Here is an 18008-nt window from a genome sequence, read left to right on the forward strand (position 1 = left end):
AAAGTACTCCCCATTTCCCATCTTTCCAGCCTCGGTGCCTTTGCTCCATGCAATTTCCTGCCTGAAATCCTCTTAGCTACTTATCACATGTCCAAATCCTGCCAATCCTTCAAAACACAGGTTAAACACCTCCTCCTACACCAAATCTTCCCTAATGCCCCCTGCCAGAGCTAATTCTCCTTCTTAAACCATAGTACCATCACCTCTTGAGGCACTTTCCTCTATCAAGTACTCAACAGCGTACATGCCTTATTCCTATTAGTGAGAAAATTCATCAAGGGCACCTATGTGTCTAGGTCATTATGTATGCCGCATTTCATACATAAATTAAACTGGTATTTCACTAATGCATATAAGAAAATGGCAAGAGTCTAAAAATAAAAAGCACAGGTTTTTCCAATTTTTTAAATTAGGTAATAGTTATATACAACAAACAGTAAGAGATCCCTCTCTATCCCCCTCCCCAGTGCCCTAGAATGCCTCCTTAAAAGGCAATTACTATGATCAGCTTTTTTTTTTTTTAAGATCTTCTTTTAAGTAAACTCTACACCCAATGCGGGGCTCAAACCTATAACCCTGAGATCAAGAATGGCACGCTCCACCAACTTGAACCAGCCAGGCACCCGTTAAGATCAATTTCTTACACAGGGTTTCAAGAAGTCCTCAGACACAACAACTTTATAACAACATTCTTAACTTTGGGTCTAAGGTGACAAAAATAATTTGTAAATAACATTTCAAAGTAAATTCATTTATGATGATTACACAATTACATACAGTGTACTTGCATGCTGGGGCAAATAAAACATGACAATCAACAGATGGAAAAATAAACTGTGTCCTCTAACTTGCAAAAATAAAGTCACCCTGAGCTGTGGGAGGAAAAGCCGGTGTTCACTATCAGGAAAAGCACACTCTTTCAAGCATACCTACCAACCAAGTTATTCAAGTTTTTCCATAGTGTAAAAACTGCTAAAGGGTTCTGTAAAGACTTTAAAATTCTCACTATGCTATGAAAAAGGTGCTAGGCCATTACAAATAAAATATTTAAAAAGAATGTAGATGTTTTGTAAAGCTAAATATCTTAAGGAATATTAATAAAGTGTTCATAATAGCATTTCTCAATATAATAGCAACAAGATGTATGCACATTTTTCTAATTTATAAACGGTAGGAATTAAATGTTTCCAAGAGGTCTTTAATCACATTTAGTGTATAAAAACTTGGAAAATATCAGTCAATATTCCTATAATAATGAATCACATTAAAGAAAAGGCAGATTATGCTACAAAAATTGCAATGTTCAAATCAGAAAGAATCCAATTTGTCTTGTTAGAAAATTTACTTAGCAATAAAAATCTGAAGCCATCATTAGATCAAAAAAAGTTTAGTGACAATTCTATACTGAATAATGAACTCACTGTAGTAGACGGTATCCTTTTTTTAAACATTTTATTTTTATGTAACGTCTACACCCAACGTGGGGCTTAAACTCACGACCCCAAGATCAAGAGTCACATGCTCTACCAACTGAGCCAGCCAGGACCCCCAGCAGATGGTTTTCTTATAAAAAATATTGAAGAGTGTAGAGCGCCTGGGTGGCTCAGTCAGTTAAGAGTCCAACTTCGGCTCAGGTCATGATCTCACAGTTTGTGAGTTTGAGCCCCACATCAGGCTCTGCACTGAAAGCATGGAGCCTGTTTTGAATACTCTGTCTCCCTTTCTCTCTGCCACTCCCTGCTCACAAGAGCTCACATGCATTTTCTCTCTCTCTCTCTCTCTCGCTCTCAAAAATAATTACAAAAAAAAAAAAAAAAAAGAATGTTTCCAAGGGGCACCTGGGTAGCTCAGTTGGTTAAGTGTAGGACACTTGATTTCAGCTCATGTCATAATCTCACAGTTCATGAGCTCGAGCCCCACGTTAGGCTTTCTACTAACAGTGCAGAGCCTGCTTGATATTCTCTCTCTCTCTCTCTCTCTCTCTCTCTCTCTCTCAAAACAAATAAATAAATAAACAAAAAAAGAAAGAATCCATCTAAAAATCAGCTTCCTGGGGCACCTTGCTGGTTCAGTCAGTAGAGCGTGCTACCCTTGATCCCAGGGTCATGACTTTAAGCCTCACACTGGGTGTGGAGCCTACTTGAAAAAAAAAAAAAACAGCTTCCAGAATATTCCTTGGGGTCAGGAAATTAAGACAAATCTCCTGCATCATCGACCTCGATAAACTATATAATTATATTATCCAATCATTCACTTGACGAGTGAATGTCTGCTACATTCTTCACATGCTGGATGCAAAGGATGTGGAGGAGACCAAAGCAGATGCAGCCTGTGCCCTCCTAGAGTTGACAAGATAGCAATGTACCTGAGGTTGCAGAATCTGAGGGCAACACTCCGGATACCTCTCTTCCAGCCTCCAAGTTAATTATCCCCCTTCTGCTATCATGTTCTTGTCTCAGACTGAGTATAATATGATTAGGCTTCAGCTCTGCTCTACTAACATAATCATATATAATTATATTCCTCAAAGATTATACTCCTGTTACCAAAATTAAAATCAGCTTATTACCAAAATGCTATAGGAGCTATCATTAATGGTAGACCACTTTTCCAAATGGCAAATCTTATTTTCACATAATATTTCTCCTTAATTTCCTGTCAAAGAGTAACCTTATCCTTAAATTTAAACAACACTTTGCAGTTCCCCCTAGCTTCCAGAGAATGTCCTAAAAAAAAATAAGTCATAATGTAGGGCTGCTAGACAGATGGCCAACCATATTTAGTTATTCCTCACAGGCCATTAAACCAGCTCACTACAGAGCTGAAGCTGGACCAACAAGACTCCTCGCTCGCTCACTCTCTCCATCCCCTACCTTCTTGAACCTCCCTGAGAGAATGGACTACTAATCTGATTGGGTCAGAGTCCAAACCACTGATTGGACTCGTTTACTGATTTGAGGATTAAATGCCAATTAAACGTGACACACATATATGACTGACACACATATATGACGATCCACACTATCTTGCTCTATGCTCATTTCTCTCACACACGCTCAAAAGGCTGATGTTTGGGTTTTCTGTAGCAGTAGTAAGATAGTGGGATTTAGGACAAAGGGAGATCCCATGCCTTGGCCTCAAGCTTAAGCAACAGGCTACAACCCAGGATATCAGACAGCTCCACGTGGGCATTTTGGCCAAAAACCCAATTAATAATAATACTTTAAATTTCCCACTTGCCATTGCTCTACTCATGTAAATCTCCTTCAGGAACATCACAAGGAAGAGAACCAACTGAGCTATCATATTCTGATCATTCATTAATAGCCCAAACCTCACCATTACTCTATGGTGCCATTCTCTTGGTATTTAATCATGTACAATTCTGCAGCATTTCCTATATCCAAGAAATAATAAAAGTTTGGTTGGCAACTCAGAAGTCATTTGAACCCTCTAGAGTTGACCCACTGCTCCTATGTATCTCCTGGTTGTTGAGTATTGCAGATAACTAAGAAAGCAAACACAGTGGAAGTTAGATTTCTAAATGACAATGATAACAGTAATAATAATTTTTAAAGGCTAATATTTATTGAGTACTTACTATTTTCCAGGGACATTTTAAGCAACTTATATGTATTAATTACTTTGGTCCTCATAACAAACTTGTGAGATGAGTACTATTATCTCTCATCTTACAGATGAGAAAACCAAGACCCAGAGAGGTAAGTAACTTGCCTAAAGCCATAGTGTTATTAAGCAGCAGACTGGGGATTGAGTCTAGCGTTCTCTTAACTATTTTGTTAAACAATATGATGAGGGGTGCCTAGGTGGTTCTGTCAGTTGAGCATCCAACTCTTGATTTCAGCTCAGGTCATGATCCCAGGGTCTTGTGACCTAGCCCCACATCAGGTTCCACGCTGAGCATGGAGCCTGCTTAAGAATCTCTCCCCCACCCCCCACCGCCCCTCTCCCCTGCTTGCACAGTCTCTCTCTCTCTCTCCCTCTCAAATAAAAATAAATAGTATAATGGTTAAGAGTGATCAAACACAGACTGGTAAATTTTGAGGCTCAGTACCCAAAAGACATCCAAGTCTACGGCCATACCACCCTGAACGTGCCCAATCTCGTCTGATCTCGGAAGCTAAGCAGGGTCGGGCCTGGTTAGTACTTGGATGGGAGACCAAAAGACATCCAAGGAGACCGAGGGCAACATAGATGTGGATCTCAGGAAAGAGATTAGGGCTAGATTTATAAACTTGCAGACTGGACATACTAGGTAGAACGAGGTCACTCTGGAAAACAGTGCTGAGGGAGAAATTGAACAGAATTATGAGAAACAGCAATATTTAAATATTAAATATATAAAAGTTGACACTTTAGGGGCATCTGGCTTGTTCAACCGGTAGAACATGAGACTCTCGATCTTGAGGTCATGAGTTTGAGCCCCACATTGCAGGTGGAGATTACATAAAAAAATAAAATCTTAAAAAAAAAATAAGTTGACATTTTAGGCCAAACTAATGATGCAGTAGGGTGCTAAATATTTTTGTATGTTATATATACAAAAAATACAGCATATTACAAATCAAAATATATAACAGTTATACCTACTCTATGGGAACTGGATCATAATTTAACTATAATGACTATAGGTTTACGGTAGCATCTGTTTTTATTGTACTCTTGGTCATATCTAAGTTTTTCATGCTAAATGTTTACACAAGAACACCACCTATCACACTGTTCCTATGAGAAAAAATAATCTGCTTTAAGATCTATCTTAAAGAATGTTTTCCAGGATATAAAGCTGCGAAAAGAATGATGGCCTAAATATATGACCATCGTTCAATGATTTCAAGATGCATGATGTTTTCCATTTGTACAGCACTGGAACTGAGGCAGGTCCTACAGTTAAACTGTTAACTGTAACAGTTAAATCGTTAGCATTTTTTTCATTCTTAGCCATACATGAAATAATGGCATCTTACTACTGATAACATCTTAGATACAATTAACTGTGTCTTTTAGAATACATTTAATTCCACATGTGAGCATACACACTGGTGTAGTTACAGGAAAACTTTCTGACTTCAAGGGGTTTTCAATCTAATGGAAAAGACATAATTAATACTAAGATACAAATGCAAGTAATAAACATTAACACAAGATAAGAGTCTCTTTCCACCATCTTTCAATGCTGCCATAATGCTGCACATGAATGTCCTGGCTCATGCTCTCAAGAGCGTCACCAATGCCAAAAAGAGAGGCAAATGCCATGTTATTAGGCCATGCTCCAAAGTCACTGGTTTGTTTATGTCTTTTTTTTTTTTAATAGAGAGAGTATGCACAAGCAGGAGTGGGGCAGAGATAGAAGGAGAGAGAGAATCTTAAGTAGGCCCCACGCTCAGCACAGAGCCCAACACAGGGCTTGATCTCACAACCCTGAGATCATGACCTGAGCTGAAATCAAGAGTCAGACGCTTAACTGACTGAGCACCCAGGTGCCCCCATCATCCAGTTTCTAACTATAATGATGAAGCATGGTTACATTGGTGAATTTGAAATCACTGATGTTCACAGATCCGGGAAAATTACTGTGAACCTCACAGGCAGGTTAAACACATGTGGATGATCAGCCCCAGCTTTGATGTGCAACTCAAAGATCTAGAAAAAATGGCAGAATAACCTGCTCCTGTCCCATGAGTTTGGTTTCAATGAACTGACAACCTCAGCTGGCAACACGGGCCTTACAGAAACAAGACAAAAACACACAGGAGCGAAAATCTTGGATTCTTTTTCCCGGGATGTAACACATACAGGCAAATAAAATGCCTCAATGGAGCCCCCCCCCCAAAAAATGAAGTGATAAAATGAGGAGGAAGTATAGAACTGAAGAAAAGGTACTTAACTGGTAGGAAATCAGAGTGGCCAAACCAAAAAAATTCTAAGGCAGGTGTCCTAACCACAGTTTTAATTTAGATTAAATCTGGGGCACAAGGGTGGCTCAGTTGGTTAACTGTCCGACTTCGGCTTAGGTCGTGATCTCACAGCCTGTGAGTTCGAGCCCCGCGTTAGACTCTGTGCTGACAGCTCAGAACCTGGAGCCTGCTTCGGGATTCTGTGTTTCATTCTCTCTCTGCCCCTCCCCAATTTGTGCTCTTTCTCTCAAAAATAGATACTAAAAAAAAATCTGAAAGAGATTAAATCTGATGTAAGAACAACAGGAAGAGGGTAAGGAATAAGTGATACCTTAACAAGAGTAGAAGATGTATAACATGAGGTTATGGTCACGCCACTCTCCTCTAAGAACCAGCAACTATTCTCTAGTTAAAGTAAAGCATTGCTTGAAGATAATCAAAGGGGAAAACATTTTTTAAATCTTCTAGATTTCTCTCCTTTGAACCCCTGCAGTGGTTTCTAAATAAATCTACAAACTCTTTGATACTCCTCCCTTCAAGAGGTGGAGCTAAACTCCCTTCCCTTTGCACATGGGCTGGACTTAGTGACTTGATTTTAACTAACAGAATATGATGGAGGTGATGGTGTATGACTTCTGAGAGTAGGTCAGAAAAGGCATTAAAGATTCCTCTTTGCTTCCTCTCTCTCTCTCTCTCTCTCTCTCTCTCTCTCTCTCTCTCTCTCTGATTGCTCCCTCTGGGGGAAGCCAAATGCAATGTCATGAGGTCACTCAGGTAACCACACAGAGAGGTCCATGTGGCAAGCAAATGAGGCCTTCTGCCCACAGCCAACTGAGTGAGCCATCTGGAAGCAGACCTTCCAGCCCCAGTCAAGCCTTCAGATGACCACAGCCCCGGCTGACACCTTGACTGCAACCTCAAGAGAGACCTGAAGCCAGAACCACCCAGCTAAGCCCCTCCCAAACAAATGACCACAGAAACTATAAGATCATATTTACCGTGTTGTCACCAAGTCTTGAGGTAATTTTTTATGCAGCAGTACATAACTAATACAACTCCATGGCATTTTGTGTCTCTAAAACACTTATGTTTATCTTCTACAGTTATGTGTATACAGCCAGTACGGACAGTAATTTCTAGAAGGCTGTTCTATTCATCTTTACATGCCTATAAGGCTTACCTCAAAAAACTACACAGTCAAGTACTTGGGATATTTTTTTAATATTTGCTGAAAGATTCTTGCCAGTGCTTACACACTACCAGTGTCCAAAAAAGAAGTGATTAAACCCTAAGTAAGAGCAGAACTAGTGGAGTGGGGTGAAAAAGAAAATATTAATTTGACTGATCTGACTTAAAGCTGGAATAAGAAATTATAGATACAACAATCTTAACTCCAGAATGGGCACCTGGCTGGCTCTGTCAGTAGAGCATGTGACTCTTGATCTGGAGGGTCATGAGTTCAATCCGCACGCTGGGTGGAGAGATTACATAAAAAAAAAAAAAAAAAAAAAAAAAAACCTCCAGAATGACGTTATGTATAAGGTGGAAAAAGCAGTCATTTTGTACCCTTGGAAGTACTGGAATGCAAAGCTTGCTTGAACAGAAACAGTACAGAGCAGCAAAGTTATATAACAGTATCACCCAGAAATTACTTCTTCATTATTAAGGAGAAAAGTGCAAGCCACCTGATTAAGAAAGGATTAATTTTACATGTGTTTCTCAAATCGTTCTTTAGAATATTAGCTTCCAGGGGCGCCTGGGTGGCGCAGTCGGTTAAGCGTCCGACTTCAGCCGGGTCACGATCTCGCGGTCCGTGAGTTCCAGCCCCGCGACGGGCTCTGGGCTGATGGCTCAGAGCCTGGAGCCTGTTTCCGATTCTGTGTCTCCCTCTCTCTCTGCCCCTCCCCCGTTCATGCTCTGTCTCTCTCTCTGTCCCAAAAATAAATAAACGTTGAAAAAAAAATTAAAAAAAAAAAAGAATATTAGCTTCCATAAGAAGCCCATAAGTATTCTTTGGGGAAGCAAAGAAAACCAACAAACTAAACAAACAAACAAGTTAAAAGAAAAAAAAAAAAAAACCTCTGTAAACTATAGGATATTTCTGAGCCGTTAAGGTATCAATAATGTGCATTATAAATTTACTTGACCTCAGAACACTTAAAATATTTGCAGCATATTAGTATGCCATGAATAAATATAGTTTGGGAAACAAGGACTTGGGTAGGCAGGAAGATAGACCAGGTAGGTAGGTAGATTCACAGGAAAACTGTAACAAGACATATGTAATAAAATGATCTCACCTAAAAAAGAGATTTTAAATGACTACCATTTATGACTATGTAGTTTCTTAAAGCAACATAAACTGTTGGATAAGCCATCAAAAGCAACAACAGCCATACCAGATGTCAGGGAAAATAAAGATGGGAAAAATATGAGAGGATATAACAGTAGAAAAAATTCCCTTCCACAGGCCTTGGCTCCGAATACCTCCCATTCCCTCAGCTCCTACTGTGTACCTCAATGAGAGCTGGCTTGAACAGGTGAGCAGCCTGCCATCTGGGGGGCTGGTAGGTAGCTTAAGAAGCGGTCTGGCTCCAAACCCTTAACCAACAGTCTTAGCAGATCTTCTCTCTTGAGAAACGTTAATGAAATACAGAAGAAGTCCTTAGTAGTGGAAGCAGAAGCAGAGGCATAAAGACACAAAGAAACCAGAGAGAAAACGGCTGAGTGAATAGCAGAGGATTCGGCGGGCCAGCCCTGGCTGTTTAGTGTCTTGTGCGGAATACCTTCCTTCAGTTAAAAAAGTTAAGTCAGTATATTACTATCCAACCTGAACAACTTTATGTGGTGGCCCAACCAGAGAGAGCAGGCTCACAGAAACATAAAGAGGGGAGGGAAAGAGGACTGATGAGCAAGGGAACATCAACACTGGGTTTACTAAGGCGCATCCAGTTTAAATCCACCTGAAGAATGTTTTCATATACCAAACATCTTTTAAATCAGTGGCGGGAGCCTTTGCATCTCATCGGAATCAAGTAAAACTTTTGTAGTGTGGATACACCTCCCCAGTGCAACCAGATTCTACCTAGGGAGGAAAAGGGTTTCGAGAGCCTCCCCAGGCAGCTGGTCTGAATTCATACATGCAGACACATGCCCACATTCTCACCTGCTCACACTACCCCCGAAGTACATTCACCCCACAAGCAACAAAGGGCTACCACCAGTCTACCTACCCTGCTCCCCACCCCCAGAAGCAACAGGGTCAGGAATCAGACCTCTGGGAGCCTGGTAAACATGTATAGGTGTGAATGAATGTATACGTGCATACTCACAGCACCTGGCTGAGTATGTGTGTGTCCAAGTGTGCTAGAATAGGTTTTTGTACGAAGGGCTCTCCCCCGCTGTTCCAAGACTCTGTCTCGAGATGCTGCAAGGCCAGGCTTGCTCAAAGCTCTCTTTCAGATTAGTACAGGCCCACAAAGTAAATACTGTCCCGTTTAGAGTGCTGTCCTTATGCTACACATAGCCTGCACAACCATACACAGCCCAGGCACTAGCGTATGGCTCAACAAACCCTTCCTGCTGAGGAGGCAACAAGGTAATCTGGTCGCTAAAGCTAGGCAGCATCCTTATCCCTAACAGTATTCCAGCATCCGTGAGGCCCATCAGAACCTGGGCTTCTTGTTCTTCTGTGAAGCCTGACTCTCTAGGTGTCCATTTCTGTTCCTCTTTTCTCCCATACGTGAAATAACTTGGAAGATTTTTTGTTCCTTACAACCAAATAAGCCTAACCAACACCCTTACAAATCACAAGTATTACCAGTTTTAATTAGGGCATGGCCAGTAACTTCAACTTCCGATGCCAAAGCCCAAGACAAAACAGGCTGTGAGGATTCTTCAAATACCAAGTGGTCTATGAATTAGAAGTCTTTTCATTTTGTAACGTAACCACTTAAGGAAATATTTCACAATTAATTACACTGCTTACAGTTGTTGACACACTGGTAAAGTTTACCAAATGAAAACAATTTTACACTAACACAAATGGGTCGCTTTACAAAAAAACCTATTACATTAGCAGTCCTATCTGACCTAGTTACCTAATATACAGACACATGGCATATCTTACATTACTTACTGTAAGTAATATATTACTTATATATTACAGGTTAATTATGCAAATCACAATTCCAACCAAAACCTCATTCTAGTAAATATATATATATATATATATATATATTTTTTTTTTTTTTTAACATTTATCCATTTTTGAGAGATAGAGACAGAGCATGAGCAGGGAAGGGGCAGAGAGAGGGAGACACAGAATCCGAAGCAGGTTCAAGGCTCTGACCTGTCAGCACAGAGCTCGACGCGGGGCTTGAACTCACGAAATGCAAGATCATGACCTGAGCCAAAGTCACACGCTTGACCGACTGAGCCACCCAGGCGCCCCCTAGTAAATATATTTAGTATTTGAGTATGTCTGAGTTATTTGTGGTCAAATGTTCACTAAAATGGCTTAAGCAATATTAACCATTTCCTAATACATAAATGCTCATTTTTCCTCACTATTTTAAAAAACACTGAACAGTCAGACAAGAAACCAAGCACAAGCCAACAGGCACACCAAAATCACATTTAAACAGGACAAGCAAGCTACAAATTTGGAATAATCACCAAGATACTACTAATAATTAACAATCACTTAAATATGATTCAAGAGGAATTCCTAGTTGTTGAAAAACTCTATGATCAGCTAGAGCACAGTGTTATCAGAAAGTGAATATGTAAAACAATAGTGTAATGTTTCAGGGTGTGTATGTGTGTGTACCGAAGTTCACAGCTATGTTACACTAATGACTCTAAACATCTGAATTTTCTGCTATCTTAGCCTTTAAATCAACTGCAAAAGAAGCTGCCAAAAGCAGTTAGTAGGAAAGCACAGCATTCCCAGAAGAATTCAGTATACACAACTTATTTTACTACTTGAATGTTTCATTACTGAGATTTGAGCAAGATGTTAAAGATTCAAAACTAATTTTAAAAGTAATGAGTGGGGGTGCCTGGGTGGCTCAGTCAGTTAAGTGTCTGACTTTGGCTCAGGTCACGATCTCACAGTTTGTGGGTTTGAGCCCCGCGTCGGGCTCTGTGCTGCTGACAGCTCGGAGCCTGGAGCCTGCTTCGGATTCTGTGTCTCCCTCTCTCTCTGCCCCTCCCCTGCTCACACTCTGTCCCTCTCAAAAATAAATAAACATAAAAAAAAAACTTTTTAAATAATAAAAGTAATGAACGCTTATTAAATCCATAATAATCTTCAACAGGTACTGGTTTTAGAAGGGCATAGGTCATATTCTTGTATGTGTGTGTTTAAGGCACCTGGCATGTTTCTGTTCAATAGTACATATAATTGTTGCAGGACCTGACAGTAATTACCGCGCCACTTTTTAAAAATGTTTTGACTGACCACCAGGACAAAATTGAAAAAGTACAATTTATTTCTTGTACAATTTATTTCTGGCACATTTATTTCTTGATTTGGACTACCTTTTTGTTGTGAACCTTTTTGTTGTGAATTACTCTAGTCACCTCGCAACAAAACACTGGCAGAGAATATAATGGATTGAAATGACCAGACTCTATTCCTACTGAATAAATAATACATTGGAACTGTTCACACTTCACTGTAAAAGATATACAACTTTAGGGGTTACACTCTAAGTTGTGAAAGCAAAGTGGATCAGAAATCACATTCCTTAGAGCAGCCAGTCTGGAACAGAAGATGTTTATTCTATGCTGTCGCCCTTGCCTCTGCAAACCTCTCTCTCTAGCAATTCACTACATTAAAACAATTGAGATGGGGTAGGATGCGTGATAATAAAAATCCTTCCAGGCATTTATCAAACAAATTATCTCTGAAACTACACCTTGGATTAGAAGTCTTTAAGCAGGAATTTGGCCTTCTGTGTCAATCTGTGCACATGCTCATTTCACATTTTCTCTTGTCTGTGTTTTTTTTTTTAATCTATTTCATAGAATAAGTCGTCCTATCAGACTTAATTTTATTTGTTTATACGACAATTGAAAACAACATTATTGCAACACAACACTATGACATCTGCAAAACTGCTGATTTTAGTGAGTTCCTCTCCCCCCCATCTCACCCCACAACTGCATTTAATCCCAGAAGAAAACCCCTGGGTCCAGTGCAAGGATTTTTCTTTTCTATAGAGCAGGTCTTTTTGATTTTTTACTAATAATACTGAAAACGTTTTTTTTAATGTTTTATTTATCTTTGAGAGAGACAGAGACAGAGCACAAGCGGGGGAGGAGCAGAGAGAGAGAGAGAGAGAGAGAGAGAGAGAGAGACAGAATCCAAAGCAGGCTCCAGGCTCCAAGCTGTGAGCACAGAGCCCAACGCGGGACTTGAACCCACGGGAGATCATGACCTGAGCCGAAGTCAGGACGCCCAACCGACTGAGCCACCCAGGAGCCCAGATACTGAAAACTTTTTAAAGACTGCTAGTGTATGTACAGTTTCCAACACCAAGAACCCAAATAAATCCCTTTAAATTTTGTTTAATATTCCAAGACAAACTATATTTCTCATCAGAGTATCAATTCAAAAGGGTCCTTAGAAATCACTGTGTGTAAATACTGATGATAATAGAACAAACTGTCATAACTCAGCCAATAACACATAAAGCCTCAACGCACCAGTACCAGTCAAAGGGCATCTGTATCAGCAGCTCAGGGAAGTGGCATTTGCAGGAAGGCACTACAATTGCGTTCAAAAGAAAATCATTAGGCCTCAGCCGTTACTCCCCTCCCCCATTCTCTTCGTCAAGATCCTTGGAAGCAATTAACCAGTAGAAGGTGCTATTCTGCAACCCACAGTATTCACACCAACCTCCATCCTTGGCCCAGAGCTGGTTTTAACCCAGGTGGACTCTGTCATCCTATTCCTTGTCCAGTATTCAAGGAAGCCTCTCTACACCACTCCCCCACTTCCGCACAAAGAAAAAACCAGATCTTCTTTGATAACCCCTATTTACAAAACAAAACTAAACATGACAGTTCCATAGCCGGCATACCTGATTATCAACCATCAGGCCACTAATATGTCAAAACACACAGACACTCAAATACAATTTTCGTCATCTTAACTGAAACAATCCACCACTGCTACCTAGAAAAGACCCTGGTCATATTCACTACGATAAGAGTCAACGGAACAAATCACTGTCCTCACCAAAGTCAGGGGCAATGAGGAATAGGAAAGCAGACTATAAGGCCACGACGTAGAAAGAGGAATTTTATCTTTACATACACAAAAAAGAAAGAGCAGCAGAAACTAGAACTGCAAAGGAAAGAAGGCAGGTGGAGAAGAGGAGTCTCTGAACATGTTTGAGAGTGTCCTTTAGTTTCTAATATACTCTTCTGCCTCTTACAAGGTTGCAAAAAAAGGCCAGACATGAGATGGGTGAAAGAAAGCTGAAAAAGAAAAGCGTCCACCCTTCCCCCATCTTCTCTCCTCTCTCCCAAAAAGAGCTGTGTTTGTCTGTGCAAACCTAGTCCCAAATATGGGAGAGAGAGAATGAATGTGTGTATGGAAGAACAATGAGCCCTCAGCCTGGTATTGTGTGTGTGTGTGTGTGTGTGTGTGTGTGTGTGTGTCTGCCTCTGCCTCTTTTCCCTTCGACCTCAACAACAACAGGGAGAGCTGGAAGCCAGCTCTCCATGCAGGCCATCAAAATCAAAACTGGTTTATGATTTACGGGGGAATTAACTCAGCAAGCAAATCCATGGAAGGAAATCGCTACCCAAAGATGATTTTATTATTGTATAGATCCATCCTGTCTCCCCTCCCCCAACAGACTGAGACTAAAGAAACCAGTGCACACCAGACAAAAAGGTCTCTCTTTAAATGGAAAGCAATTATCAAAACTGTTTCTTATCTAAACATAGGATGCATTCATTTGTGTTCCACGAAAATGTTTTTTTGCAATTCGCCAACTTTCCCTTTTACTAGTTATCTTTTCTGGGTTTAAAAAATTTGCTTTGGGGAAAGCTATTTCAGGATTCATACAAAACTACTTTCTAAATGTCCCTTAAAATAGTAACACATACTGAAACATTTAAAGCACCCAGTTTCTCAAGGACACATTTTGCTTAAATCAGTGTTTGAAGTCTGTAATCCAGAAAAAATTGTAAGCAAACCTTGGAAAAGAGGCAGAGGAAAATGACAATTCAACAATGAATCATTTTGTTTTCCTTTCAACAACTTCTCAAGCAACCAGTTTCAAAGGAAACCTGCAATACTTTCCCCCTCCCCGCGCACACACAGGCACACACACGCGCACACACACACACTCACAACCTATGTAAAACTACCTCTCTTCCTTTCCAAAACCTTAACAAAATAAAAATAAAAATAAAAATAGAAGCCACTCTCTTTCACAGAGCAAAACTCGAACATGGTAGTAAGAATTCTATTCTGCTCCAAGTGATTTTGGGTTAGTAATCACACAGAACAGAGAACTGGAGATTTAGAACACAAAGAAGGAATCTCTCCCTAATGGGAAAATGATACTTTAAGAAAAGTCCTCCCCCAAGACCCCCAAATCCACAAACATTCAAGAAATGTACACTGTGGGTCTTTGACTTCCTTTCCTTTCCCCCACTACCCCCCACCCCCAGTTCGGCCAATAATTCAGTCACATGAAACAGTTTAACCTCAGACAAGTCAAACAAGAGCATGAATAAGCAGCAGAGAGAGAACAGGGGTCAGCAGGCGAGTGGGACAGTGACCTGGCCCGCACAGGGCCGAAGAAGTCCCCGGCCCTTTATGCCCGCCCCCCCACCACCACCACCGGGCGCGCGCGGCTCGCACGCCGGCCTGCCCTTCCCGGCTCCCGGCGGACCCGGGCGTCCACGCCGGGCGTCCACGCCGGCCCCCTGCCACCCCATGTCCGTGCCCAGGACGAGGGGCCAGGAGAGAAGGTGGCCGCCACGCGCCGGCAACTTGGACACTTACCTTCCCCGGATGCGCTACACCATCAATGGAGGTGTGTTCGGCCGGCTCCCGGGAAAGTGGGGGACGGGGCGGGAGGCCCGCGGGGCTGGGGGCCGCCGGGCTCGGGCCGAGGAGGGGGCCGGCCGCGGGGACAGGGCCGGGGGCTGCAGGGGCTTCCCTCCCGTGACCTCGGGGGCGGTCTCCACTAGCTCCCTGCTCCTCGCTCGGCCGGTCCTTCAGGAGCGGGAGCCCAGGATCATGTCTGGTTTTGTTTTTCTGAGGGCGAGGGGCTCCCTGAGGATGATGGTGATTTTTTTTTCCTCAACTAGGAGAGAAAATGAGGCAGAGACAAGGTGGGAGGCGAGCGAGGGGAGAGCACGGGGGAGGCGGAGGCGGGGGCGAGACCCGAGTCGGGCGAGCGTCTCGGGCGTGCGGGAGGAAGAGGAGGCTGGGAGCGCGGGGGGCGGCTCGCGAGCGTCTGTGGGAGCAGCGGCGCCTCGGCGATGGTGGCCGAGCCGCGGCGGGGCTGCTGCACCGACCCGCCGCCCACTCCGCGCTCGGGCCCGGCCCACCTCGCAGTATCGCGCCTCGCCATTGGCGCATCCGGAAGTGACGCGCGCGGATGCCGGGCCAATGGAAAGCGGAGGGCGGGCGGAGGGGCGGGACTTCTTGCGTTCTATCTCTTTCTCTGTCTCTGTCTCTGTCTGTCTCTCTCTCTCTCTCTCTCTCTCTGTCGCTCTCTCCTTTTTTTTCCTTTCTAATAAAAAGAGCAGAAGAGAAGGAGGGGAGCGGCCGCGCTGTGCGGTGCCGATGCCAGGGCCCGGGCTCGAGCGCGCGCTCCGGGCGGCGGCCTGGCGGTGGGCTGGGCCCCCCACCCGGGCGCGTCTTTGTGCGCTGCCGGGGTCGCGGCGCGCCGCGGGCAGGTCCCCCGGGCCGACCGCCCAGGGTCCCGTTGCTCTCGTTATTATCAGGGTCACAATTTGCCTTTTCAGCCACTTCAGACGCGGACTCCTATCCCGGGGCCGGGGGGGAGGGGGTGGGGGGGGGGGGCGGGGGACACGGAGCGGGTTGCAGCGATTCGCTTTAAGGACCCTTTCGAAATTCCGATGAGAAGGAACGTTTTCAAAATAAGTCTGTGGCAGAAGATTAAGAAAGAGTAAAACGAAATTCTCAGATCGCGCTGCTTCTTTGAAAAGAATATAGCAAAGATGAAAAGGGTGGAAAGTCTCATCAAGGAATAAAGAAGGGACTAGAACCCCAGTCGCAGAGGGAATTTTAGACAGAGAGCAGTGTGCACAACCCTATGCCGTAAGTTTCACACAAAACATCCAAATACCACCTTTTTTTCTTTGAGAAGCATAGTATTCTGTCCCACTTCCCGAAAGGCTGGTAATCACGGGGTCTACGGTGCTGTAAGGGGAGAGAGGGGCAGGCCAAATGTTCATATTCTAGTTAATATAATTTATAGGAATGAGGGGTTTGGAAATTTTAATTATGACTAGCAGTTTTTGAAATGCATATCATGTTTATTGAGTTCTTTCACACACCCTGGCATGAATCCAGGGCGAATCATCAACCTATTGTTGGTTGGTTAATATACTGTAAATGCTATTGGTGTCCTTATACCATACACTCTCCCTGAAGGAGTTCAGATCTGTATATAATAGAATAATTAAGGGATAGAACACATGCAAAATAATTCACTCATCTATTTCAAATAAAGTGATAATTTTCTCTTTGGAATATCTATTCAGATTATAATTTCCACATCCAGCAGTTTCTTTTAAGAATAATTTGGACTAGCAGATATTATTGGACTGTGACCCAAGAGAGCTAAAAACAAATAGGTCTGTGCCGTTACCTTTCTGAGTAACTTCCAGCAGGAAAAACCCTGTCTTGCTGCAATTCCTGCAGCTATGAAATGGGAAGAGTAGTTAGTAGCTCATTATATATCTAATAATGTGAGAACCGAATTTTACAGCATAATAAATTTCAGTAAAAGGCTCTGGACATCCTAGATATGGATGGAACTGTTCGACATCAGTTTGGAAATAATGAGGAGTAAAGGGTATTAGATGGCTTCAGTTTCCATCAAAATCTACATTTACAAGAGCACTCTTTCTAATAAAGGTTCAGCCCTGTGGTGGGCAAATGGACCACAGTTTTTCAGAAGATGCCTGTGAATCCTACACTACCATTCAGCGGAGAGGAGAGACCCTCTCAAGATCAGGAAACCACATTTATTGTAGTATTAGGGCTTGCCATCACTTCATTTATTTAAAAAACCGTAGATAGGGGCGCCTGGATGGCTCGGTCGGTTAAGCGGCTGACTTCGGCCCAGGTCGTGATCTCGCGGTCCGTGAGTTCGAGCCCCGCATCGGGCTCTGTGCTGACGGCTCAGAGCCTGGAGCCTGTTTCCGATTCTGTGTCTCCCTCTCTCTCTCTGCCCCTCCCCCGTTCATGCTCTGTCTCTCTCTGTCTCAAAAATAAATAAACGTTAAAAAAAATAAAAAACCGTAGATTAAGGGGCCCCTGGCTGGCCCAGTCAGTAGGGGCATGCCACTCTTAATCTCAGGGTTGTGAGTTTACGCCCTATGTTGGACATAGAGCCTACTTTTAAAACATGTAGATTTAGAAGTCTAAAGATTTCACATTGTTACAAAGCATAACATTATGCTATCGCGCCATAAAATTAGCAAACTAGGTCTCTTTAACTGCAAAATCTCATGCAAGAATTGTGGTCCAGCCGTAAAGCTGGAGAGTACAGCCTTCCTGAGAGGCTGATAATGTAATAACAATACATCTTAATAAGGAAAACTATTAAACCATTGATTGAAAGCTTACTACATCCCAAGCACCATGCAAAGCATGTTGTATTCCTTGGTCCACTTAGTCCTGACAACAGCCCATGAAGTGTATTATTATCTCCATTTTAAAGGTCAAGAAACTGGGGCTTGGAGAAGTTAAATAACATGGTCAAGGTGAAAGAGGTCAAATATCTAGTGGGTTTTTTTTCCCCCCGCTATGAAATTAGAATGCATTTCCTAAATCTCTTTTCAGCAAGCTTTAGAAAATGG

The 18008-nt window shown here is 42.5% G+C and overlaps 1 protein-coding gene across 1 annotated transcript in view; it reads right to left on the reverse strand.

Moving 5' to 3' along the window:
- Window positions 1-15043, reverse strand: part of RERE (arginine-glutamic acid dipeptide repeats) — a 424733-nt gene extending 409690 nt beyond the window's left edge. The window contains 1 exon segment of the mRNA XM_030325464.1: window positions 14953-15043. The gene's annotated coding sequence lies outside the window, so the exon portion shown is untranslated.
- Window positions 15044-18008: the final 2965 nt, after the last annotated feature.

This window comes from Lynx canadensis, chromosome C1 (assembly GCF_007474595.2).
Source record: "Lynx canadensis isolate LIC74 chromosome C1, mLynCan4.pri.v2, whole genome shotgun sequence".
Taxonomy (NCBI): Eukaryota; Metazoa; Chordata; class Mammalia; order Carnivora; family Felidae; genus Lynx; species Lynx canadensis.